The sequence below is a fragment of the Staurois parvus genome, unplaced genomic scaffold (assembly GCF_062004578.1).
Source record: "Staurois parvus isolate SC_StPar_1 unplaced genomic scaffold, SC_StPar_1.0 ptg000390l, whole genome shotgun sequence".
Lineage (NCBI taxonomy): Eukaryota > Metazoa > Chordata > Amphibia > Anura > Ranidae > Staurois > Staurois parvus.
Window position 1 is genome coordinate 7,016,906 of NW_028318186.1, and position 10,261 is coordinate 7,027,166.

The following is a 10,261-nucleotide window of genomic DNA, read 5'->3' on the forward strand; positions in this document are numbered from 1 at the left end:
TGGCTGCCAATGGAACTGGTTCTCTTGTATTTATTGATGATGTGACTGCTGACAAAAGCAGCAGGATGAATTCTGAAGTGTTTCGGGCAATATTATCTGCTCATATTCAGCCAAATGCTTCAGAACTCATTGGACGCCGCTTCACAGTGCAGATGGACAATGACCCAAAGCATACTGCAAAAGCAACCAAAGAGTTTTTTAAGGGAAAGAAGTGGAATGTTATGCAATGGCCAAGTCAATCACCTGACCTGAATCCGATTGAGCATGTATTTCACTTGCTGAAGACAAAACTGAAGGGAAAATGCCCCAAGAACAAGCAGGAACTGAAGACAGTTGCAGTAGAGGCCTGGCAGAGCATCACCAGGGATGAAACCCAGCGTCTGGTGATGTCTATGCGTTCCAGATTTCAGGCTGTAATTGACTGCAAAGGATTTGCAACCAAGTATTAAAAAGTGAAAGTTTGATTTATGATTATTATTCTGTCCCATTACTTTTGGTCCCTTAACAAGTAGGAGGCACATATGCAAACTGTTGTAATTCCTACACCATTTACCTGATTTGGATGTAAATACCCTCAAATTAAAGCTGACAGTCTGCAGTTAAAGCACATCTTGTTCGTTTCATTTCTAATCCATTGTGGTGGTGTATAGAGCCAAAAATGTTAGAATTGTGTCGATGTCCCAATATTTATGGACCTGACTGTGTGTATATATATGTGTGTGTGTGTGCGCATGTATGCGTGTGTACAGTGTGTGTGTGTGTATATATATATATATATATATATATATATGTATATGTGTGTGTGTGTATGTATATGTGTGTGTGTGTGTGTGTGTGTATATGTATATATATGAGATAATTTGTTAATGTAAGTATATATTAATTCACTTGTACATTTTTATGTATTTATTGGCACAAATTTGTATTTATGCTTATCATATGTTGCACAATTGAACTTTATTGAAAATTTGTAGATACAGGTTTGTTTAGAATTTGGTAGTAATGCTGTTCCTTTTTTGTATGTTGATTGTTTGTTTTTGTTTTGTTTTTTCGTGACTCACATCAAATTAACTAGCAGCTGCACCATATAATTACACACTGTAAAAACTGTGGCATGGATATATTTAGTCTTTAAAAGGAGGTTTAAGCTTACCCAGGAAAAGAAAAAGATGTTATCTTTTGTTCTTCTTGTTCATTATTGGATTTAGGATCTGTTGATGCTCTCACACAGGAGACTTTAGATGAATTTAGAGTGGTCATTCCTATAATGTTGAAATGATAACAGGATTAGTTAAAAAATTCACACATAAATAAGAGAAGGGAGATAACAAAATACTGGCAGCACAAGGCTGCTACGGTATACTTGTAGCATTCCAACCTTGGTTAATCAATAAACTGGTAGTTCCATTCTCGTGTTTCAAGCGCCTTTCCATAGCAGAAAACCACTCTTCCTGGTTCGGCGGGTCTCTGTGTGCCTGGAAGGTCCATATCCAGAGTTGAGATAGAAATAGGTGGCCTGGTGCTTTGCAAAAGACAGATCTCCAGCCTTCCTCATCCTTCTGTTTTTTTTTCTTAGTGTCTCCCACCTTCACCCCTTGCTAAACATTTTCTGAATTAATACAAAGCAGTCTATGGATTGGATTAGGTGAAGAGGCAAGGGCAGTAACCTAACTCTTTCCAACGTGTTCAATCAGAGAATGGTTTGCATTCAATTCGAAAATGCAAATCACTCTCTGTGCCGAGCGGCCAGCTTTCTGTGTTCAGAATGCATCAGGCTGGCTACTCCGGGATCCAGAAACAAGTGGAGCTCATTAAAGTAGACACGGGATCCAGAATCAAGTGGAGCTCATTAAAGTAGACACAGGATCCAGAAACAAGTGGAGCTCCCTGAAGTAGACACGGGATCCAGAAACAAATGGAGCTCACTGGCGTAGACACGGGATCCAGAATCAAGAGGAGCTCACTGAAGTAGACACGGGATCCAGAAACAAGTGGAGCTCACTGGAGTAGACACGGGATCCAGAATCAAGAGGAGATCACTGGAGTAGACACGGGATCCAGAATCAAGAGGAGCTCACTGAAGTAGACATGGGATCCAGAAACAAGTGGAGCTCACTGAACTAGACAAGGGATCCAGAAACAAGTGGAGCTCACTGAACTAGACACCTCAACCTTCCAGGGACATCAGACAGGTATGGTATATGCATAATTACTTTGGTCCAAGCTGTAGTTAAGTTGGTCCAAGCTTTACAAATCTAACGATGCAGAAATATAGTGTGCCTGGAATTCATCTTTAACATCGATAAGTTTGAAATGTAATTAGCTGTTAAAGCTTTTGCGTGACATTTTTCCCTTCATAGTATTTTCTTATGATAGTATTTGCCAATGTGATTATTGTGATCAATGTGTGGCTGTCCTCCTCATACCGTGATTTTCAATACTTTCTGCACCACTAAAGCAGAAGTAAGCACAGCAAGATCACCTAAAGCAAGCTTAGAGATGCAGAATTCTGATACTGTCTTCACCCTCCCAACTAGATGTCTCAGCATGCATTCAAAATAAAATGAAGCATTGTATACCTTATGCATTATGATCAGTGACGTTCTTTTAGCAAACTTCATTGATTTATATTTTTCAGTATTCTGAGTTCTACTAGTATCTGCTTGCTTACTGTGTGGGTCACCTTCAGTAAAACATTCCGCAAACTATAGCATTGGGTACAAGTCATGCTCTGAGTAGAGGTAGAGGCAAAGTGGCCAGTAAGAGTGAACCTTTCTCCGGTACGCTAAGTTGTACCAGCCTAATTGGGGATCCAGGAAGCTGATGTTTATTCCTTTTAAGGGACCATAGACGATATGTTTGTTTATAGTGTCTAAACATGGGCATGATTTCCGTTTAGGGTTCTTTCTTACTGAGTATTACCCTCAACATAACCACTAAACAAAGCCCCCAAAATACCTCTTAACTAAACTTGGCCCCTAAATTTAAAGCAATTTTCTGGGCTGTCCACACAGACACACTCCTCCTACTTCTTATTCCTGCCACAAAAAAAAACCTACTTCAACGCCATTTTACGCATCTAAATGGCCTTTTTGCCTTCCTCTGGATCAACTGTGGGTATAGGATTATAACTTTTTTTTTTTTTAATGGTTGAACTGGATGGACTTTTGTCTTTTTTCAGCCAAGACTAACTATGCAAATCCATGATTGCGTGATGTCTCGGTCTCGAGTCTTTTTTCTTTCTATGTCTTCTTTCTTTCTATGTCCACTATACTGCCAAAGAGACATGGGCACTTGCCATTGGCTGCGCACTAGCGGGACCCAGAAGAGGAGTCTGCAGCGATGTTGTCAGCAAAAGGACCTATAAGTTCTAAAACCATAGTACACAAACGTGTGAAATAACCCTCTAAACACGGGTGTCAAACTGGCGGCCCTCCAACTGTTGCCAAACTACAAATCCCATGAGGCATTGCAAGATTGACAGTTACAAGCATGACTCCCAAAGGCAGAGGCATGATGGGACTTGTAGTTTGGCAACAGCTGGAGGGCCGCCAGTTTGAACCCCCTGCTTGAAAGGGTTGGAAGCACAACTAAATGGTGGTGTTGTGTGACTTTAATAGTGCAAAACAGCCAGATGGCCATCTTTGCTGATTTAAGAATTCAGTAAATTCTCCATCTGGATTTCTAACTTAGCCTGCTGACTGTTTTGTACTATTAGTAAAAGGAACCATCATGATCACATCTGCACCACTGGATTACCAGTCCCTGAAATGATACTAGCAAGGGTCATGGATGGCTGACTTAGATGAGTATATCCTTGTTCTAGAAGAAAAGTCTATATAGGAAAAATAGGTGGAGGTGGAAGGGGTTTTCATTGTTACTTAGACATGGGCTTAAGCGTTTTTAAACCCAAGAATTAAATATATTGCAGCGTGTCAGTCCATAGGAATAGCGGTTGCATTAGTTTTCTTTTCTGAGCTTTATTTCACCTGTGATCCTGTCAGTAGTACACTTCCTATCCTAGGGTGACACCACTCACTCACTAATTCTGTATCATAAAGGAGTGTTAGGACTGCAGAACATCTCTCCCTCCCTTCATGTCTATAACAGACATTCTGTAGTTCATAAAATTGCTTGAGATAACAATGCTGAATGTACAAGACACAGGACATTACTGAACTGCTGGTAGGATCAACAGATTTATTTTTTTCAAATATTGAATAGATATAACAAAACACTTTCAATTGTATCACCTACACAGAAGAAATGCAATTCCCCCAATAGGTAGCAAAATCATTTCTATCAACCTAAATAAACAAACGTATAAACCTCAGTGCAAATAAAAGTGTTCAATAATATGGAAGTTCATATATCCAGTATCATAACGTGTCCATTAATAGTGCAAACTAAGTGGTTTCCAGTTCCATAGGTCACCAAACTCACTGGAAAATATTGCCTCTCATTCTACTGATTGCCAAACAGCGCTTTAACCCTTTGAGGACCAATTGACGTATTTGTCCCATGTTTTTAATTGCATGTATCATCTGATTAAGAACTTAAATCTCTCTTTTTTTTTTTTTTTTCTGTTGGTTTGAGTCAAAATATTAGTTCTTATCAACAAACAACAAATGGATCTAGCCTTTTGCCAATAATTTCATGAAATGGCTTAGTTACAGCAACTGAAGTGTACGAACTTTAAAAACCAAAAAATTGATTGTTTTGGCGTTCCAAAATCTTACGGTCCCCAAAGGGTTAAGTGATATCCTCCTTATTGACTTCCAGGACTGCCACCTTCTATGATTCTTCTTTTCCAGTCCAACTCCCCCATTATAACATCACTGGGACTAATAAAGGGTTAATTAAAAAATAAAAAGAACTCGCATCGCTTAATACTGTACCCCACTTTTATTAAAACTGACTCCAGTTAAAATCACATTCACAAAAGCAATACAAAAGATAGGCCCACCAAAATCAGTATCAGCATCAGAATTGCCATTGTCGGTAGGACCAGTGGATGTGGCCTCTCACTCGGTCCCCCATCACATCACTTCCAACACGTCACTTCCAGATTGCATCTGACATCACTTCCGGTTGCAGCCGTGTTCTGATGTGTTTCAGCCTTGTAACGTCGTCAAAGGGGAAGCAGTAGTTGCACAACGCATTATTAAAAAGGAATCTTATTGGATTTGCTTCTAGCGAGGGTTTTTTTTTATTTTTGAATATTGATTTCAGTTTAGGCACTATAAAGGTAAATAAAGCCAACAGACATTGGCAACAATGCTGTATTAGTTTGGATATGTGGACATATTAAATTGGTAAAAATGAATCCATAAATATCTTCCTTTTATAGCTACGTGTGTTTGTTCAGCAACAGCTCCGTATATAGGCAAGCTGCTTTTTCCAGGAATTCCACTGGAATATACCAGCTATGATTCCTGATAATAAGAAATCTGATTCTTTCATAGAGGTGGGAGTGGGGAAATGGAGAAAACTTTGACACCTTCATTCCATACAAAAAATAAGCTGCAATTTGAATAAAAGTATATCATCGTCGTGAATTGAAGCTTTTATGTTGTTAATACCACAGATTTGTTGGCACCAAAGCAGGGGCAGACTGACAACTCATGGTGCCCCCCGGGCAATAGGGGATCATGGGGCCCCTGTGTCCTTGCCCAAACTCAAAAAAGCATATGAAAAAGGTACCAGGGGCATCTCATGGGGCCCCCTATTGACCACGGGCCCTCGGGCAGTGCCCGAGTTTCCAAATGGTCAGTCCGCCCCTGCACCAAAGGCATCTAAACTGATGTTTACCCAACGTTTGCAGGTAAAAAAAAAAAGTGTATTTATTGTTTTTGGTTGCAGGAGCCTGTAAAGCATTGCACCAACGATCAGCAGACATCTGGTGCCATGCAGGTCTCCTGCAGACCTGTCAGTATATCTGATTGCCTGTAAGGCAATCCACAGCGCCGTGGTAGTTCATTGAGAACTACAAACGGACACTAATGCTATTGGGACTTGTAGTTCATTCATTCATAGAGCACTGTGAATAAATGACTCAGTTATGCTGTTTTTAAAAACTGACAGCTTGTAAAGGGAACTTCTCCCCAGACTTCTGTCACAGGGAGGGGGCAGCAGCTGCAGCATTGGGAACATCCCACATGGAAGACAAATATATTTGAAATATATTTTAAAAATAGTCTTTCCAAATATTTTGCCATATATTTGAAATGGTACAATTTTGGCCATATTCAATGTGTGTGTGTGTGTGTATGTGTGTGTATATATGTGTGTATATATGTGTATATATATATATATATATATATATATATATATATATATACACACAGCATGTTGAAATGCATTTTTATTACAAAATATATGCAAAGTGTTTTTAAAAATACATTTTAAATATCTACATTTTTGGAATGCATTTACATATATATATATATATATATATATATATATATATATATATATATATATATATATATTAAAATTACTTTTTGTTAAAAAAAAAAATCTGAAGAAGATATTTAAAATATATATTTTTAAAAATATATTTTTTAAAAATATATTCTTCAGATTTTTTTTAACATATAAAAAGTTATTGTAACATATATTTTTACATATATTTGTAAATGCATTCCAAAAATGTAGATTTGTATTTTAAACACCTACAGTATATTTGAAATGTATTTTTAAAAATATTTTGCATATAATTTGTAATAACACATTGCAACATGCCGTGTGTGTGTGTGTATATGTATGTGTGTATATATATACTGTATGTGTGTGTGTGTGTGTGTGTGTGTGTATGTATGTATGTATATATATATATATATATATATATATATATGTGTGTGTGTGTGTGTGTGTGTGTGTGTGTATATATATACAGTTGTGGCCAAAATTATTCAACCCCCACTGAAATTGAGTGTTTTGGCCAGTTTGACATTGCTTTTGATCATTCAGTCATCTTGCTTACATTTACATTAAAGAGGCACTTGTAGGTCAGACAAATATAACATAACAGTTATAATGAAATAACCACAAATGTCTTTTCTGTGCTCACAGCATTATCAGTTTTATTCAACCCCCAAGTGACATTCAATCTTAGTACTTAGTACAGCATCCTTTTACAGTTATAACAGCTTTTAAACGTGAAGCATAGCTTGACACAAGTGTCTTGCAGCGATCTACGGGTATCTTCGCCCATTCTTCATGGGCAAAGGCCTCCAGTTCAGTCACATTCTTAGGCTTGCGCACTGCAACTGCTTTCTTTAAGTCCCACCAGAGGTTCTCAATCGGATTTAAGTCTGGTGACTGCGATGGCCACTCCAAAATGTTCCAGCCTTTCCTCTGCAACCATGCTCTAGTGGACTTGGAGGTATGCTTGGGATCATTGTCCTGTTGAAAGGTCCAACGTCTCCCAAGCCTCAGGTGTGTGACGGACTGCATCACGTTTCCATCCAATATCTCCTGGTACTGAAGAGAATTCATGGTACCTTGCACACGCTGAAGCTTCCCTGTACCTGCAGAAGCAAAACAGCCCCAAAGCATGATTGACCCTCCACCATGCTTCACAGTAGGCAAGGTGTTCTTTTCATCATAGGCCTTGTTCTTCCTCCTCCAAACATAGCGTTGATCCATGGGCCCAAACAGTTCTAATTTTGTTTCATCAGTCCACAGAACACTATCCCACAACTTTTGTGGTTTGTCCACATGGCTTTTGGCATACTGCAGTCGACTCTTCTTATTCTTTGGAGACAGCAAGGGGGTACGCCTGGGAGTTCTGGCACGGAGGCCTTCATTACGCAGTGTGCGTCTTATTGTCTGGGCTGAAACTTCTGTACCCACATCTGACAAATCTTTTCTCAGTTCCTCAGCAGTCACACGGGGACTTCTCTCCACTCTACGCTTCAGGTAGCGCACAGCAGTCGAAGTCAGCATCTTCTTTCTGCCACGACCAGGTAGCGTTTCAACAGTGCCCTTTGCCTTGAATTTGCGAATGATGCTTCCTAAGGTGTCTCTTGGTATGTTTAACATCTTTGCAATCTTCTTATAGCCATTGCCCTTCCTGTGAAGAGAAATCACCTCTTCTCTTGTCTTCCTGGACCATTCTCTTGCCTTCACCATGTTTGTAACCACACCAGTAAATGTCTAGAAGGAGCTGAGTATCACAGTCATTTTAAAGCTGCCTAATTGGTGCTTATTATGCTTGATTGCTGCTCGGTGACATCCACAGGTGTTTTCAATACCTGATGGAAAGCACCTGTATGAACCTCTGTTCTTCAGAGTGGTAGTCTTTAAGGGGTTGAATAATTGTGGCAATGAAGAAACCACATAAGAACCATTTACTACTGTATTACATAAACAATTGATGTCATTTTAGTTGCATTTGGGTAGTTACAACGTCCTTGTAGGATTTGATTCTGAATACAATTCCAAATGTACACTATAGTCCCTAAACCCCTTTACAGCATTGGGGGTTGAATAATTTTGGCCACAACTGTATATATGTATACACACACACAATCTTCAATACATTTAAAATATATATATATACAGTTGTACTCAAAAGTTTACATACCCTGGCAGAAATTGTGCAATACTGGCATTGATATTGAAAATGTGACAAAAATGCCACAAAAAGCCCAGTTACAATATGCCTAACACCTTGACATGCCTAACCAGGCCTTTTTGTGTCATTGATGCAGTAAAGTCTTCTTTCTGGCACCTCATTTTTGTTCAAGTGTCATCATATTGTGCTCCTCCAAAACAACCACACTGTCTTTTTCCAGAGCAGCCTGATTTTCTTTTGAGGTTGCCTGTGGTTTCTTTGAATCCCGGACAATTCTTCTGTCCGTTATGGCTGCAATCTTTCTTGGTCTACCTGACCTTGGCTTGCCATCAAGAGATCCTCGAACTTTCCACTTCTTAATAATTGATTTAACAGTACTGATTGGCATATTCAAGGCTTTGGACATCTTTTTATGTCCTTTTCCATCTTTATAAAGTTCCATTACCTTGTTACACAGGACTTTTGACAGTTCTTTTCTGATCCCCATGGCTCAGTATCTAGCCTTGTCAGTGCTTCCACGTAATAGCTAACAAACTCATTGACTATTTATACACTGACACTAATTGCAATTTAAAAAGCCTTGGATGTGGGACATTAACCTCTAATTGGCATTTTAACCCGTGTGTGTCACCTTGTGTGTCTGTACCAAGGCCAAACATTCCAGGGTATGCAAACTTTGAGCACAGCTGTATATATGTATTTTGAAATGTATTGAATATGGCCAAAATTGAAGCATTTCAAATATATTACAATATATTTGTGAAGAATATTTTTAAAATATACTGTATTTCAAATCTATTTTTCTTTCATATGGGATGTTACATGTTCCATCCTAAAAAGGGGTAGAACATGTAACATGTTCCCAAAGGTGAACTTATATTTTAAGCTGAACTCCAGGAATTCAGTACCTTTTGTAAAATCTACAACCTTACTATGAGTTAAGTCCAATGAGGTGGCTGCCACTTCCTGGATGTAGCTTTATAATTTTTAAATCTGACAGGTTTATTGTGTTCCAGGAAGATAACTTCTGGAGCAGGAGGTTCAATGCTGGACACTCTGGTCTCAGCTTCTTCAAGTGTAGATTCACTGTAGTTGCTATGCCCACCCCTCCCATCTTCCAGGCTCAATCAAGGATGCCTTGTATCATGTGCACTCATTCAAAAAATATAAAGGCTTCTGTGAACGGGCAGCAGAGGGGAGGTACAGGCATAGCAGCTGTGTGTGCGTCTCTCCCCTCACAGCCCCGAGTGTGTCCTCCAAGAGTGCAATAAACCTGTCAGATGTAAATAAAAGAGAGGTGTCCAGGAGATGTCATGCACCTCACTGAACTTAACTCATAGTGTGCCTTCACTTTTTCTAAAGTTGCTGAATTCTTGGAATTCAGCTTTAAAGTGATACTAAACCCAGGACCCTGTATTCACTATATCTGGCCTCCCACAGTACACAGAACATGGAAATGCAATTATTTTAGTAAATATAAACTGCTAAATATATTTTCTCATCAGCAGTATATAGCAGTCATGTGGCTTCTATCAGTGTCCAGCCTAGCACTGGTTAAAGCTTGTAGGAGGAGTTTTCATTCTCCTCTGACTGTCCTATGAGGCTGCATGACCCCTGACCCTGGACAGTGCTGATTGGCCCTGTGCTGATCACATGTACCCTCCCCAAGAAAAAAAAAAT